Raw genomic sequence first — 16425 nt, 5'->3', positions numbered from 1 at the left:
CTTCAACGCTGCTACTTATCCTTGCTACTCGTCACTTGGGGCCCTGGATATACCCTGTGAACCTCAATTCTCTCATCTGCCAGGAGAACGCACGTGGCCACCTTCAGGAGATCAGAAAGGGTGAGCCATGACAATACGGCGCTGTGCCAGAAAACATGGGAGGGGTGTGGTCAGTGCCGAACACAGATGTGATAGCATCTTCTCGGGCACCGGGTCTCCCATCCACTCCCGCACCTGAGGATGCCAAGTTTTCTCAGCAGCTCATTGTGGACGTCGAACACTGGTCCCAGGAGAGCTTGTCGCTGTGACATCACGGATGTCATGTGATGACACAGTGGGGGGGATGTACCCTCACTAGTGAACCTTTACAACTTCTGTCGACTGTCTGGAACTGTGGACAGGAGACCACGAGACAGTGTCCGTGTGAGCAGCTCGCTCGAGTCCCTGCAAGCCACCTGCCGTGGTCAGGTTCCCTCCCACGTTACCCTCAGAACAGCAAATTCCACCGACACCCAGCGCCAGACCAACATTTTGGTCAAGATATTTTTCAGGGAAAAAAAGCAACAGCTACTGGAGAAACACCTGACAAACACCCGGGCAGGGCTCCCTGCTGCTCCAGCTTCCCCTGGTTCAGATCACGAGGAGTGTGCACCAGGACAGGGCGGGGAGCGGGAAGCACGAGCCTGATGACACCCGCTGGCCTCACCTGCCTTCTCCTCAGGGGAACGATGGCAACAGCACTGGGCGGCTTCAGGGACGGGTCCCCACGGCCTTGGTGCTCTGCGCTTTGCTCGCCACGCCCCTGCCCTGGCCTTTCCCCCTCTTCTTCCGAGGCGACTCCTGAAGCAGCAGGAGAGATGACCCATGGCACCGACCATGCACACGTACACACGCGTGCATGCACACACACGTACACACGCATGCACGCACACTCACATGTGCACACACAGGGAAGTCCTGAGCGCTCGCGCCTCTGCCACCAGGGGTGCACGCCGTCCCAGCAGACCAACGTTCCTGCAGCAGCGGCAAGCGTCCTCCGGTTACAGACTGGACCGCGTTCTGCAAGTCAGCTTGTCCCTGGGAAACCCAGGAGGTTATGGCAAAGAGTGTGGGAATCTTGCCGACAATCTTCAGGGAGGAACAGCTCCTAAATGGGCCATCTGCAGGGACGTGAGCCCTTCTACTTGCAGAAGGGCGGGTTTCCCCAAAACAAACGCTGCTGGGTATTTCCACAGCACCGAGTCCTAGCTCTAGGGAGGCAGCAAGAGAGGGACCAAGTAACGGGCACCAGACACAGGTGCTAGGCTGCCCACCAGGGAGCCTGCTTCTGGGGCCCTGAGCTCCTCATCCATGCTGAGTCTGGAGGACGCTGGTCCGTCCTTCCTCCTCCCGGGGACACAGGTGGGTTGCTGTCCTGGCAACTGCTGGGCCTGGTGTGGTTGTGTGGACGTTCTGGGCTGCATGACTGCAGGCGCTCAGAGAACACAGGCGGTAAGCGGCTTGCATAGGAGGGCTGGGGCACATCTGCCAAGGGCCCCGGGGAGGAGCCTACCCAGGCACCTGGGAAGAGCTTTCCTGTGGGGCCTCCATGGAAACCATGAAGCTCCTCACAGAGCAAGCATGTGACTGTCTGTGCATCCCACGGCAGGTAGGCCTTGCAGCTGTGGCCACAGGGCTGCCCCTGGTACCCCCTTGACCAGCTATGTGGCCTAATACGGTCACCTGGGTGTGAGCTAAGACTCGGGTCTGCATCTGATTCTCTCTGGGGTGGAGAAGGGTCATGGGCACCACAGTGGGTACTTTCCTAATTCTTCTTGAATAGACTCAGAATTAAGACAGTTTCTTAACAGCTTTAGCCTCTCCTGCCACTCCCATCTGCATTTACTTTGAGAACGCCATGTGTCCAGATGATGGGTACTGGGTGCCTCAGGCCGGGACCCTCCCCTGGGTGCCTCAGGCCCGGACCCTCCCCTGGGAGCGCCCTGAGGCCAAGAGTGAGCTGACCTCATCTCCGGGAGTGGGGGTGGCAAGTCTGGGAGGGGGAAGGGGCGGTTAAAATTCTAGTTCAGAATAAACACACAGAACAGTTGTCACACACATGGCCGCCCAGCAACACCCAGCAGCGCTGGCGCATGGACGTGTTCCACGAGGCTGCAGGCATGGTGCGCTCAGAGGCTCCGCCACCGAGCCAGAGACTACCCCTGAGGGATCCCGGATTACAGAGCGGCTCGGAACCAGCCCCGTCTCGTGGTCGGCCGCTTCAGTCCTAGGAGAATGCAAGCGACCTGAGCCATTCTGAAAAGTCCCCATGAGAAGTGGTCCAGACCCTGAGAGTCCGATAACGTCTCCAACTTATTTCTTTCCGTAAAACGAAGTGCGGCTGGGGTCCCTTTACTCTCCCACCCACAGGTGCATAACCACTCGGCTGTGTTTGACACAGTCCTCCGTTGAGGGTAAGGGATGACCACAGTGCTCGGTCGCGTCCAGAAGGGAAAGCCCAGCAGCTCAAAGCGTACGGTGGGCCAGCCGCTAGACCGTGAGTGGGACTAGTGTCTCCATCTGGAGAACCAAGGAGGAGGCCTTTAAAGCTTTTTATAGGATTTTGAATCTTGATATCTTTTTAAAAATGACTATATTTTGATTCTCTGGTATTCAGATCCTCTATGACGCGTTTTGAACCACTCAGAGAGCTTGTCTGGAAGGGGACTGGCTGGACCAGTCTGAGAGCACTAACTAGCTCTGAAGCCCTCTCTTCCCCTTCTGCAGTAAGGGCGGGAGGACAGCTGAGGATGCACATTCACAGCCCCGCGCTGGGTCCTGCGCCCATGCCAGCATGAGCCACATGTCCACTGGGCCCGAGGCCATGAAAGGGAGGTGTGGGGAGACCATGGGGAGCTTCTCCCCAACCCTGTCCACTCCTTTCTCAAGTGCACTCCATGTCCCACAGACTGTGTCACCTTTCCTGAGTGACTCTGGGGCATGCATCCCACGCCCCACACGACTCTCTCATTTACGAGGAATCACATTAACGCAATCCTTGATGGTTTTTAAAAAAACAGCCCTCAGCAGACCATTCAGGACACTGTACAAAGCTGAAAAAAGTAATGAAATAAAGATCTTAAGAAATTTCCCAGCAGCTAACCCAACGAGAAATGAAAGGAAATGTGGAGAAGTAGGGGCTCTGGCAGACAGAATGAGGCGTTCAAGCACACATGGCTTCCAAGTCCCAGGGTTGGGGCTGGAGTGAGGCCCTCGGGGAGCCAAGGGCCCCGATGAAGGCTGAGGACGTGGATTCAGGAAACACGGGGTGTCAGAGACAAGGAGGAGGCTGTCTCCGGTCACCATGCAGGAAGCTGCCTGAGCACACGGCCCCAGGCCCACAGCCACACCGAAAGAAAACGTCCTGGCGTTATCACTAGACACCACAGAAAGTGGAAACAGGATTAAGTTTAGAAAAAATAACCAGTTTTAAAATAACCTGAAACAGACTGGCAGCCCACAGGTCTGGGTTTCCATTCAGAGTCCCTGAGAAGGGCCACTGAGTCTGTAAGAGCATCAAATGCGGGACATCCTGTGGACGACGGGAGGCTCCATGAGGCGCGACCCAAACCTCACGCGCCATGGGGCCACACGGGGACACCCTGGGGAACCACCAGGACAGGGTGTGAGGTCCACACGTCCTTCCAAAAGGAGCTGGGGATGGGTACGTTTCTGTGCTGCAAACAGAGGAGATGGTGGCAACACTTCAAGGGCAAACTCTAAATTAGTAGAAGTTAAGCAAATACATTTCTAACGTGCAGAGGAGAACTTTAGAGGAAAGACACATGAAGAACTTAACCAAAATAGTTTAAAGATCAAGAAGAAAAGAAGGACAGTAAAGGGGACGGATAAGAATCCTGCGTCTGTGATCAGAAACGAGCCAGCATGTCCAGTCATTGCCACAGGCTCCCGCAAGGGGCCCAGACCAGAGCGCAGGACACAGGAAAACACGAAAACACAAGTAAAGGGAAAGGAGTAAGGGAACACAAATGAGTCGGAGTTGGTGGTACATGGCTCTGCGGAGGACCAGCGGCAAAATGAATGCTCTTGTGTGGAAAATAATAAAAAAGAAAAAAAAAACCGATTGAGAAGTGATAGATTCTTTCCGTGACTGTACAACATTCAGATCCCTGCAGATCTGAATGTCGTACAGTTACAACAATCCCAAGATGTCCACGGGATCTGGTCAGAGGTTGTAAAGTTCACAAGAAAGACAGGAAGTGCGAAGATGGGAGCAACCGTCGGATGAGGAGGTGGGAAGGTCATGGCCGGCACACGCTGCACTACAAACGCGCGGCGGTTAAGCGTGGCACAGACCTGGACGCTGATGGAAAAAGTACGAGTTGGGCTCAGTGGTAAACCCGTGGCCGGGACACGTGGCCAAGGATCCAGGCAGCACCATGGCCCCTGAGGAAACAGGTCTCGATGCGCTGTTACCCAGGAAAACGAATCTGATCCTTATTTCCCACTTTTGTTTTACAAAAGTCTCATCTGGTTTTGAGATGTGATATGGAAAGCAAACAAGAAAACACTTGGAAGAAAGTACAAGCAAGTGTCTTTTACGAGCAAAGGGAAAGGAAAGGGTCCCCAAAGCGGATTCTAGAACCCCAGGAAGATGTGGGTGCATCATCCACGGAGATTCACTCCTCCCGACAGGACAACCAGCTGTTGCCGCCAGCACGCAGCAGGGTTCGCTCCGAGAGCACCACAGCATCCCTGTGGGTCGGGGTGGCAGACAGACAACCTCGTGCCTGCACACAGGTGGGAGGACAGTGGTCGCCAAAAGACAGAACCAGACATCAACAGGGAGGAGGAGCTGCGGACCTCGTCTGCGCGGGCGGAAACAAAATCCGTCCCAGGCAGAGCGGCCATTGTATACACGCCACGGATCAAAGCCCCTGAGACAGCAGGGTGGGGGCGGTGGCCAGCGGGGCTTCCTGGGCTGCGGGGGCAGGAGTGGGGACACCCCTGCGGGTGCGGGCACAGGAGCCACGTCATGCCGGAAAGCAAACACCAGGGAACTCGCCCTCTGACCACGGCCACCAGATTTCACCCACAACGTGCTGGCCCACAGAACATGCTGAAGGCCCACTGCCCGGTGACGGTCGGGAAACCAACTCATGCAGCAGCAGCAACACAGCATGGGGCCCTTTCGCTGTGACCTCTGCGGATCCTGAAACCAGGATGGTGAAAAAAGCGTAAACCCCAAATGCTGTCCTGGAGCAATACTTCGTAAGGGTTAGGATTAGATGAAATGGCGTCTTTTCAGGGTTGCACACACACACACACACACACACACACACACACAAACATATTCGATCAAGGGGATGACATAGATCCAGGATGCTGTTTGCCTCTGGGCGGGCCAGGAGCCAGTATAGACATGTGACATGCAGACTGAAAAGCCAGTGACAATATTCTGGTTATAGATCTGAGTTGAGTTCATGGGGTTTTGTGCTGGTATTTTGCTGCACGGCTGACCAAGATGCTAACTGCCATCTTTACATATCAAGAGTGACATTAAAGGGTTCAAACCAGAAATGATGCCATCTTCGGAACATTACACCTCGCTCTCGGGCTCCACCACAGGCCCGGCAGCCGGTGGTGTTAGCCGTGCTACTAGGTAAGATTTCCAACAGAGCATTCTCAGATGCTTAACGTGACTCTGATCTGTGCCCACAGATGCCGTTGGGGGACAGCTCACATCCTGGGAAGAGGTTATGTCAGGCCCGCTGGTTGGGGACCAGGACCAGGCCCCTGTGGGAGGAGGCTCCGTAGCCGGTCCACTGCCCTGCTCCAGCCCCGCGGTGCTTCTGGATGGGGAGGGCATCTGGAGCCTCATGGACACTCAGCGCAGGCACACAGCCTCGTGCTTGCTCAGAGGCTTGTCCTGATTAGGGAACAAACCCTGGGCAGTGCCCCCCCCCACCAAGGGGACCTGAAAAAGGCATCCTGAAGACAAGGTCCACTGCTCGGCAGATGAGAGCAGGACAATGAGGTCTGCCTTGGAGCTGGGTGTGCCTCCTGCTCGCGGTGATACAAGTCACAAGTATGACCCCCTGTCGTGGCGTATCGAGGTGTCCCCCAGGGAAACGAATGCCGGCCAGTGGCATCCCCCATCCTGTCTTACATCTGTGCTCTGCACTGGCCAGCGTGTGGGACCTGCCCCCTCTGGGGCATCTGTGCCGACCAGTCCCACGCTCGGTCGGAGAGAGAGAAGCCATGCTTACTTACTGTACTTGTGGGGTTGCCGTTCAGATGCACGCCACTGTTGCACTGTGGGGAGCAGGCCCGGCTGCCGTGGGCACTGGATGGCTCCGGGGACCCTGCAGACAAGCAGAGATGTTACTCAGATGGGGCGCCTTCCAGGATCCCCAGCCCCAGGCGGCCACCCAGGACCCCACACCTGGGCCCTCACGCGGGGTGGGTGGTGAGAGTCTGGGCTGTCAGCACATGCCGACCTTGCCCTGGGACCCTGCAGCAACCCCCTCCATCCGGCCTCACACAGAAAATGGGAAGAAGGTAGACACCTGAACCGAGGCGCCAGCACCGGAGTCCAGAGACCACGCCCATGTGGCACCGGGGCCTCTCCCCTGTCCTTCCCAGCACAAGCGTCACATCGGCTGATTCACTTAACCCTAGTCCTGACTTTCTGTTCTTTGCTGTCAAAGTACTTATCTGTCGGACGTTTTCTGATGCTCTGGGTGTCGCAAGCCACATGAGTGAAAAACACAAAGACGAAGGAAACGGGTAGGACTGCGGACCAGGGCCGGGAGCAAAGGTCCAGGGCCAGGAATGCTCGCACCTTCCCTGGGGTCACCCTATCACCATTCTGAGCTGCGAGTTCCTCTTCTCCATGTCCTCTCCCTACCCCAAGTGGAGGCCACCCCACCAGGGAGCTGTGGACGCCCCCAGCCCATGGCAGGGAATGGGTCCCATCCGGTGGAAGCACCAAACTGGGGGGGGGGGGCAAGTGTGACCCGCGCATCTCTCTGTTTTGAGAGAGAGAGAAAATGCGTAGGGGAGGGGCGGGAGGGAGAAGCAGGCAGACTCTGGTGTCGGCACAAAGCTGACGTGCAGCCCAGGCAGGACCCCAGGAACATGACTGAGCTAAAACCAAGACTCAGAGGCTCAGGCCACGGAGCCACCCAGGCACCCCCCACAAATCTGTTTTGAGAAAAACCAAGGCATCACTTTAAAAATCCAGATTTCTGACTTTCCAGGAAAGAGAAGAATCGGAGGTTCCTGAGCTCACGTGCCCAGTGATAAAACACAGCCAGAGCGGAGTGGGTCTGCCCCCTCACCTCCTGGCCACGCTGTGCCCAAACCCACCCCTGCCGGTGTCAAGGTTATGTGCTGCCAGTCAGTGGTGTGACGTGGCCGCTGGCAGGGGCACAGAGACGAGCCCTTGTTGGTCACAACATCATTAGCATCCTTGCAACGTCCTGGAAATGGAACTAGAAGCCTCCTAAGCATTTCACCTCCTCCCGCCACCTGCAAAGCTGTGCTGGGACCACGACCCCCATCATCATTTCATGGAGGAAAAAATTAGGGGGATTCAGCACTTGTTTCTGCTGACCACGGTATTCCCCAGATGGCTGCTGGGGGCACTCGGGAGAGAAGGCTCCCCACGGAGCATCTGCTCTGGTAAAGGGGGGGCACGCCCCCAGTCCCTCTAAAAACTGGACAAGATGACCAGAGCTTGTCAACAGCTCGACAAAACCAACAAGAACTCACAGACCCTGACAGGGGGCTCTCCTGGGAAAGGAAGGGGAAAGTGTTCCACCGTCTCCCATGTGGGAACAGCCTCAGACACAAAGCCATCTTCCCGGGAAGCCCATCCTGGGTATTTCTGGCACAGCCTAACCGTGAGCACCTCCTGCGACTGAGACAGTCCATTTACCTCGGTGGTGAAGACACGGGAAGACATCAGCAGAGTGTGTGAGGCCCCTGCTGCGGGAACGGAGCATCGAGGCTTCGTCCTAAGGAGACCCCGGGCACCTCTGGGCGGACCCACGAACCTGGCACGTGACCGCTGGAAGCAGGGGACAGCATGGACAGCAAGGCTGCAGGACCTTGCCACGGCTGGCGGCCAGTCATCCTGCTGTGCCACGTCGCGTGAATGTCCACCTCCCCTTCTGCAAGCGCCTGCAAGGAAGAGCGTGTGAGCCTGAAATCATGGAACAGCTGTTGAGTACGGCTCCGGACGCTTACCCGAGAGGGCCCAGTGATTCGTCCCTTTCTGAAAGCTACAACCCAGGTCAAGCCACACCATGCATGCCATCATTCCGAAGCCACCAGTCTGGATCTCTGCAGATGGGGCTGTGTGTGCTGCCGCCAGGCTTCCCGCCTCCAGTCCTGCCCCTGCCGTTGGGTGACGCATGAGGCCTCCTTCTCTGCCCCACTCAACGTCCAGCAGGACCTAACCCTCCCGCACACCACCATGTTCCTGCTGCACGGTGAGGTGTGCAGCCCCAAGAACTCAGGAGACGCGTGCTCTGTCCTCCTTTGCTGCAACAGTGGTGCTCACATCCAACAGCCACACTTTCTTCCTGCCGACGGCCACCAGCAGCACAGCGCTGCCCTGGGGCCAGCACCAAGTCTGCCTCTCAGTGTCTCCACGTGGGCTCTCCAGACTGGCTCATTAGCGACTCACAGCAGAATCCATGCCACCCTAATCCCCACAGCCTCCACAGCTCCCAGGAAAAGGCTGCTTCCGGACAGGGACGCAGACGGGGCGTGGGGACAGAGCTGAGCCGGAGGGGACGCCAGATGGACCATTCTGGACACAGATGCGGATGGGGCATGAGGACAGAGCTGTGGTTGCTGAGGACGTGGACGGACAGGGTCCAGGCTCACTCCATGTTCTAGAGTGTGGCTGCCCGCTACCAATGACCCGATGTGGGGTTGAGGGTCGAGCAGGCAAGAGCAACTCTGCCTTCATGTTGTGGCCTCAGCATTGGAAACTTTGCTTGAATTTCAGGAAGGATTACGGCCACTACACCGCAGTTTCTTGGGATACTAAGATTTGAACTCTTGTAGTTCACAAAGAACCCAATAAAACGACCATGGACATTTACTGAATTCATAAAGAATTCCACGTCCCCGTCGCAATCTGAGATTTAGAAGAAAGAGGAGAGATGGTTGGGCAGCCCTCCTGCCATCAGGGCAAGCTCCTACTGCACCTTCCCCTGCCTATACCAAACCCTGTATCTCACCAAACCTCACCCCTGTCGCGAACGGATTGTCTGTGTCCCCATTCCCGGATGGGAAGGTGCTTCGTGCCTGTGGGAGGTGACAAGGTCATCCCGTAGAAGGCCCCTGAGGCCTCCCTTGTTCCTTCCCCACGTGAGGACATGGCCATGAGAGGTGTCTTAGAACCAGGTCCTCCTCCGACGTCCAGTCCCCGGAACCGGGAGCGAGAGGCATCTGCTGTCCAAGCCGCCCGGCTTTCCTGCGGCCACCGAGCAGACACCGGCCCATGCCAGGGCAGCTCCTCCCTGCCGAACGCATGCACGGCTGTGGTCCCTGCTCCCAGGACCTGGAGCACCAGGCCACAGGCAGGAGCTGCTAGTGCCTGAGGGGCCCCCTCCCGTGAGCTGGCGAGCAGACCGTCCACCCCGGACGGGCAACCCCCTGGATCCCAGGACCTGCCCGTCCTGCACCGTGGTTGCCCCCTTTGTGGCCCACACTCCCCCAGCCCCACGGGACGGGACACAGGGCTCCATGTTCTTTACTCCTCCCTGGAGGGCCAGGCTGACGGTGGACACGCCTGCTACCGCCACTCTGACCACACCACCTCCTGTGTCTCCAGCCCCTCAGGCTGTTCTCAGGACCCCAGACCCTCTTAGCACTTCACCAAATACCCCAGTCACAACGTGCAGGCTCAGAGGGAGGGATGTCACGTGGCGAGCTGTCCTGACATGTTTGCACAGCGACAGAAGGGACCTTCACTCCCCTAGGAATGTGGATATGGGTGAGGTCACCCCATGGGGCTCTGACAGGAAAACACATGGTTTCTGGGGCCAATCTGTTCAAGGCCTCGGGGTGGGGGGAGCAGGAAGATGAATGAGGTCCACGGCCCTTCGGTCCAGTGCGGTCCCTCCTGCGCCGGATTTGCTGGGGAGTCACCCCTGAACCTGTGGACGGAAGGGGCTGGGGACTCCATGGCATGGGGCAGCAGCCAAGGGACAGGAAATGAGGCCAACGGGCGAGCCCAGGGCAGGGCCGCTCCTGTACGAGGGAGAGGAGGGCGCGGCCATGCCCGCCGAGCCGCACACCTGAGTGAGAGGGTCAGAGCCGAAGCCCCAACAAGCACGAAGGTGCCGGATGCCCGTCCCGGCTGCCCAGGAGGAAAGCAACCACACACTGTTGTAAATGCACAGTGGCCGCACGGTCAGCAAAGGTCATGGTTTACGACCTGGACTGAGACTTCCGGACGGACCGGCGGTGCCTCACTGACCCGGTCACTGCTCGGCGAGCAAGAGATTTAGGTCGTGTCCAGGGTGGGGTGACCCCTTCACAGCACAGACTCATTACATCCATTCCCCCATCCCCACATACGTGTGCCCTCCCCCCTCCTCACAAGCATGCCCTCCCCTCCTCTCACACGCGTCCATTCACCATCCTCTCACACGCGTGCCTCCCTCCTCTCCTTCTTGGGGTACATTCCTCACGTCACACTGATATTTCAGGCACAAACTTGGTTTCTCTGTGTGTGCGTGTGTGCAGGGGACTGACCAGTGAGCTGGCCTGAAGGAGGAACTTTACAGCTGATCAGGGCACAGGCCTCCGGCTGAGGCTCCTTCTCCAGAAAGGCCTTGGGTGTGTGCACATGCAGGGTCTCAGGGACGCCTGCAGCTGAGGCGTCTACCTGCATCCTCCACCGTGGAGTGACCACTGTTGACACCCAGGCATGACTCCCATCCGAGGGGACACACAGCATGGGGAGCAGGAAACCCCGGGCCCCTGAAGGTCTCGCCGTCCCTTACCTAACGGAAGCTTTAGAAATGATGGTGCGTCCCTGAGCTACTCAATCGTGATGGTCACTTTGTCATGGCATTTCTCAAGAGACGCACCTGTAACGAGACAGGGAACAGCCACGTTACTGTCAGAAAGGACCGGGCTCGGAGAGAAAAGACAGGATCCCCATGCGCCTGGACTGTTCCTCACCCACTGCGCGCTGGCAATGACCACTGAGACAAGGAGGCCCCATGGCCCCGGGAGCGGCCGCCGCCCTGAGTACACGACATGCGTGTGCCATCTAGACAGACCCTCATGCACCCATGGGGGTGCCACCCCCGGCCGCTGACCGCGCTTACCACTCCCCCACCAGGAAGTCCCTTCAGGAGGACTCAGCAGAACGGCACAGATGGCCTATTTCCAGATGCTGGCAGGCACAGGTAAGCTGGGTGATGGGGACCCAGCAGATCACGGGCATGAGCTCTGGGTTTCCGTGACACGAGCGGGCGCCCCTTCAACGTGCCCACGCTGCTATGCTGGGAATCGCACTGTATCCAGGGTTCGGTCACTTCCCACTCCATCAGGATATCCATGTCTTGCTGCGTCTCACACACTCACCGACATGGAAGCAAGTGTGACGTCGCTGCTCCTGAGCCCAGAGGGGAATGGAATTCACCAGCATCTGGCTGGTGTGCGGCCGAGAGCCCCCAGTCACGTCCAGTCAGGACTCGCCTGCATGGCCCTCCATCAACTCCGGCCTCCTCTGGCTTCTGCTCCCTTATCAGTTCCATGTCCCTGGGCCTGGCATCTTAGTGGCTGTCACAGGTGTCCCTGACACCTACTGTTGTCCCCTCCGCAGCCCGGAGAGCCACACGTGTGCCCTCCCCCATCACCATGCCCTCCGTGTTTCCATTTAAAATTTTTCATTTATTTTAGAGAGAGATAGAAAGCACATTCATGAGCAGGGGTGGGTGGAGGGATGGGGAGAGAGACTCTCAAGCAGACTCTGTACTGAACCTAACATGGGGCTCGAGCTCATGACTCTCAGATCACAACCATGATCTCAGCCAAAACCAAGAGTCAGATGCTAAACTGAGCCCCCGGGCATCCCAATAAAGAGCTGAACAGGCAGTGGCTGCAGATCCCAGGATAGCATGGATAGCCACACATGCAGCGGCAAGAGCAGAGGGCTGGCAGGGGTGGGATTCCAGGCCATTCTGGCTCAGGGCCACACATCTGGCCGGAACCTGGAGCACAGCTAGTTTTCCGGGATAAGACGATGGCTGGGGAGTCCCTCAGGCCCCATCAATGAGAAGTTTTCCCGGTGACCACGGAGCACGGTCTGTCGTGTTCTTCCTCAGAACAAAGCAGGCACGTTTCTCACATACATGACGCCCGTCAGGTCCCCGGTCTGTGACCGCACAGTGTGCCCGACCACTGAGTACACCTGCAACTCCCCCGACACCCGACAGCCGTGGGCCGCACTCTTCAAGTCCACGGATGTCGGGACGCGCCAATATGCCCACCAAGGCAGTGTCATCTCTCAGACAGCAGGAAAGATTTCTGCCGATTCTCACCGTGATACACCTCCCAGTTCTGGCCAGGCCTCTTCCCAGCCGGTGCGCCCTTATATGTGAGTCTCACGACCAACACAGGGAGTTGGGTGAGTCACACGTCCACGCCCAAGAAAAGGCATTTCTGCAGACTGGACAGAACACTCGGCAGGATGACATCAGAGACGGTGTTGCAAATCAGTCCATCGGCCTTTCCGAAACGCCAACGTCACAGGGACACGCGCAGCCCGGGGGCCCAAGAGAGGCATGAACACGTCTCTGTGTTTTATGAATCAAGTGGCTCATTCCCATTCCCTGCCACCCACCTGCCAGGCAAGCGCTTAGTTGGTGAGCATCAGAAGTATGAACACCAGTGTCCTGCCGGCCTCTGTTTCCTGAAAACCAGCAGAGTCTAAACAGCATCAGAACTAGTTCTCTGCACCTGCAAGTGCGGGCTGTGACGTGTGAGTCACCATTTACTAAGGGACCTGTGACACGAAGTCCTTCCCAAGGGGACGTTATTCCATCAGTGATCAGCACCTTAGTAGTGGAGGAACATCAGGTAAGCGGTCAAGGGCAGACCTGACCCCTTGGGGCAGGATGGGCACCAGTAATCTCATCACAGCACGTCTGCGGATAGATTTCCGCAGCCGGCTTGTCCCCAGATCTCAAAACCAGATTTTTATGGGCATCGGAGTGTGGGTCCATGCAAGGGGTCTCTACGGACGGGACAAGCACAGAGCCGTGACCCTTTCCACCACCCAGTCTCCCTGCTGCTGCTGATTTGTTTAGAGGGACCCTGCTTTGCCCCTAGTCACGTGTGCACTGACAGCACCTGCGTGATGTACTCAGAACCGAGTCAGTAGTGAGGAAAATGCAGGAAAAGTCCACCTGGCCACATGGCTAGGCCCTCACCCTGCCGCCCCAACCTCACTTCTCCTGCATGGGCGAGCAGACACGCGTCCACACGCACACGTCCACACACTTGAAAAGAAGAATGAGCGTGTTTTCACTTCAATTTAACCACTGACTGGACACATTTCTAACCCTTCACTGAGGTCCATCACTAATCACATACATTCCTAACCCTTCACTGAGGTCCATGGGGAGTAACTGGAAGAAAGGGGGGTGCACTCACAGGGCTGCCGAGGTCACCACCTGGGCTCTGCAGGGAGGGTGTGGTGCCCCAAGCCGTGCTCAACCTGGGGGCGCAGGTGAGGCCACAGCCGTGTGCTGGACAGGGACTCCCCATGCTGCCCCAGCTGTCCTCCCCCTCCTGGCTTCTGTGTCCTTCCTCCATCCCCAGAAGCCCACTCTGCGGGCAGGAGGGCAGCGTGCTGTAAGGAACATCCACACAGCCTCAGGGAGCGGCTGGTCCGCCGTCCTCATCTTTGACCTGCTGGAGTCCAGTGGCAAGCTCTCCTCCTCTGTGCCGAGGACCTCACAAGGGATCAGCCTGTACACATCTCCTTCATGTGACTCCTGCTTAGCATGGCGCTGGCCGGACGTGGGAAAGCACCATATGCAATATGGCGTCCCTGCTCACTGCTGGTCCTGACTCCCGACTGTGATGGGAGGGGGACCTCCTGGGGCCTGGGCCACCCTGCCCATCTCCTGCTCCTCCTCCATGTTCGTCCACACAGACACAAGCAGGCCACTGGGTCCCTGGTCGCCTCAAAGTCCTCCTATGTGAAATGAGGGGCTAGACCAGGTATCCATGAGGTCTCTCCGAACTTCCCATTTCTGAAACACCCCCAGAGTCCCTGGCAGGACAATTTTCTCTGTGATGACCATGGAGGTCACGCTTCAAGCTTCGATCTTGGCTGGGAAGCTGGGAGGACTCGTCCGACAGCAGAGAGAGAGAGCAAGCGGAATGCACTGTCCCTTTAAAATGGCGACTCCCCCAGCAACCTGAGCTGCAGGACAGAGACAGACCGACCTCCAGCCCCTGGGACCACAGTCAGGCCCGGACTAGCTTCTCCACCTCGGCAAACATCACATGCCCGTATTCGCGGGAGCCCTTCCTAGCGAGGCCTCTTGACTTACCACCTGTGATGACGACAGGCATGTCTGCACATGGATGTTGGAGTCGGAGCCATTTGGGGTCTTAAGCCAGGTGGGTGCCACTCGGACATTTCTTCTGGGTTAACTGGCATGTTCTGGTAAATCAGCTGAAATTCTCTTCACAGAATCTCATCCCTGGCATCATCCTCAGACAAGTTCTTGGTGATTTTTATGCCTGAAATCCCGGCATGCGGGGAAAACCTCGTGGATGACCACAGACGGACCACGTCATCTCTGCCGGGATGCCAGCCTTCCACCAACAGAGGACCCGAGAACTCACGGAACAAATTGAAATTTGAGAATGAATCAGTTGCAAAGAAGGAAACCACCTTCTTCTCATGTCTGCTCTGGAGGTGGGGACAGGGGGCAGGCAGGACGGCTCAGGGGCTGCGGCAGGTGGTCTGGTGAGCGTGGGTTCCATCCCACAGTGACTCACAGACACCATAACCACATGCCTTCCTGAGACTTGCTTTCCTGAGCTCTAATGGGACAGAGACTGGACCTTCACAAGAGAGCCACGGAGTCCCCGTCAGCCTCCAGAACCGAGCCGACCTGTGGAATGTGCGCCCTCAAGTCCTCAGACCAAACATTTGTACCGCCCTCCTCCCCACTGGCTCCCACAGGACACGTGGCATTGGTGTTGGGCCTGAACGGGGTCCTCCTCCTGGACCCAAGCCCATGACGGTCCCTTCAGCACGGGCTCACAGGGGCCAGGCGATGGTGGCCTTTGTTTCTTCTTGAGCCCACCGTGTCTCGGTGGCTCTGGACACAGCCTGCAGCAACTCTTTCCGAACAGACTGCAGAGATGCAGCCACTGGCCAGCGGCATCTCCACACCGGCTTCTCAACTTGCGGTCAGGAGGGGCCTGTGCAAAACCTCGAATGGCTTCTGCTGGCACAACAGAACCAGCTGCCAGGCTGCGTGAAGGACCGAAAAGACGAGCAGTCTGTTCCACATTCCCAACTCGCGTACCCCTTCAGCCTCGCACAGCGGGTGAGTCGGCAGTGACCATGGCCCTCGGCCGGGAACATGAGCCCACGGACCCCAGTAACAGCTACAGGGCTGCGCACGCCCACTCTGCCCCTGCCTCCCTGGGTGGGACCACTCACACTGTCCTTTCCAGCTACAAGGACGGTGCCTTTCCTCCCCTGCCGCGCGGCCACGCTAGCCATCTGTCTGTCCTGCAGTCTACACAAAGCGGGGTCTCTTCCTGGGCCATCTGCTGGTTTGCTACCTTGGTGACATCAGGCTTCTTCAAGCTGGGGAAAATGAGGCAACACCTTGGAGAACTTGGTAACATGCCAGGGCAGCGAGCCATGGCCCCACACCAGATGCAAGCCCATGACCTCCATGTGTTTGCTGTTGGCCTGGGGCACGCCAACCCTTGCAGACTGAAGGACAAGTCATTGCATGTCAGATGTCAGCATCTAGGAAGACAACACAGCTCCCAGCGGCCTCCATGGGTCCTGAAGGAACTGGAACCACGTCCGGGCACGCTGCTCTTCCCACTCACCCGACAGTCCACCACGCACTCCGCTGTGAGAAGCCCGGTAGCGTCTCCGTGCTCTGGTCACACTGGGTTCTGCCACATGGGCAGCAGGACTCGAGACCTGAGTTGCTGGAGTGTCCATGTAGATGGGCTGCTGGTGGCATCCAAGGAGGCAGCAGAACGGTCACATGCACATGCTTGGGGTCTGGCATGAAGCCATGTCGATAAAACCACATCTGTCTGGAAACATTCTTTTTGGAGAGACGCTCCTAGGACAACGAGGGGCGGCCGCACTCTGGTGGGTCCACGAGCCACAAC

General features: G+C 57.7%; 1 pseudogene; it reads right to left on the bottom strand.

Annotated features, from left to right (window-relative positions):
• Nucleotides 1-16425, bottom strand: part of LOC116585787 — a 111742-nt pseudogene that overhangs the window by 75661 nt on the left and 19656 nt on the right.

The sequence above is a fragment of the Mustela erminea genome, chromosome 3 (genome assembly GCF_009829155.1).
Source record: "Mustela erminea isolate mMusErm1 chromosome 3, mMusErm1.Pri, whole genome shotgun sequence".
Classification (NCBI taxonomy): domain Eukaryota; kingdom Metazoa; phylum Chordata; class Mammalia; order Carnivora; family Mustelidae; genus Mustela; species Mustela erminea.
This window is presented reverse-complemented; position numbering and strand designations above follow the sequence as displayed.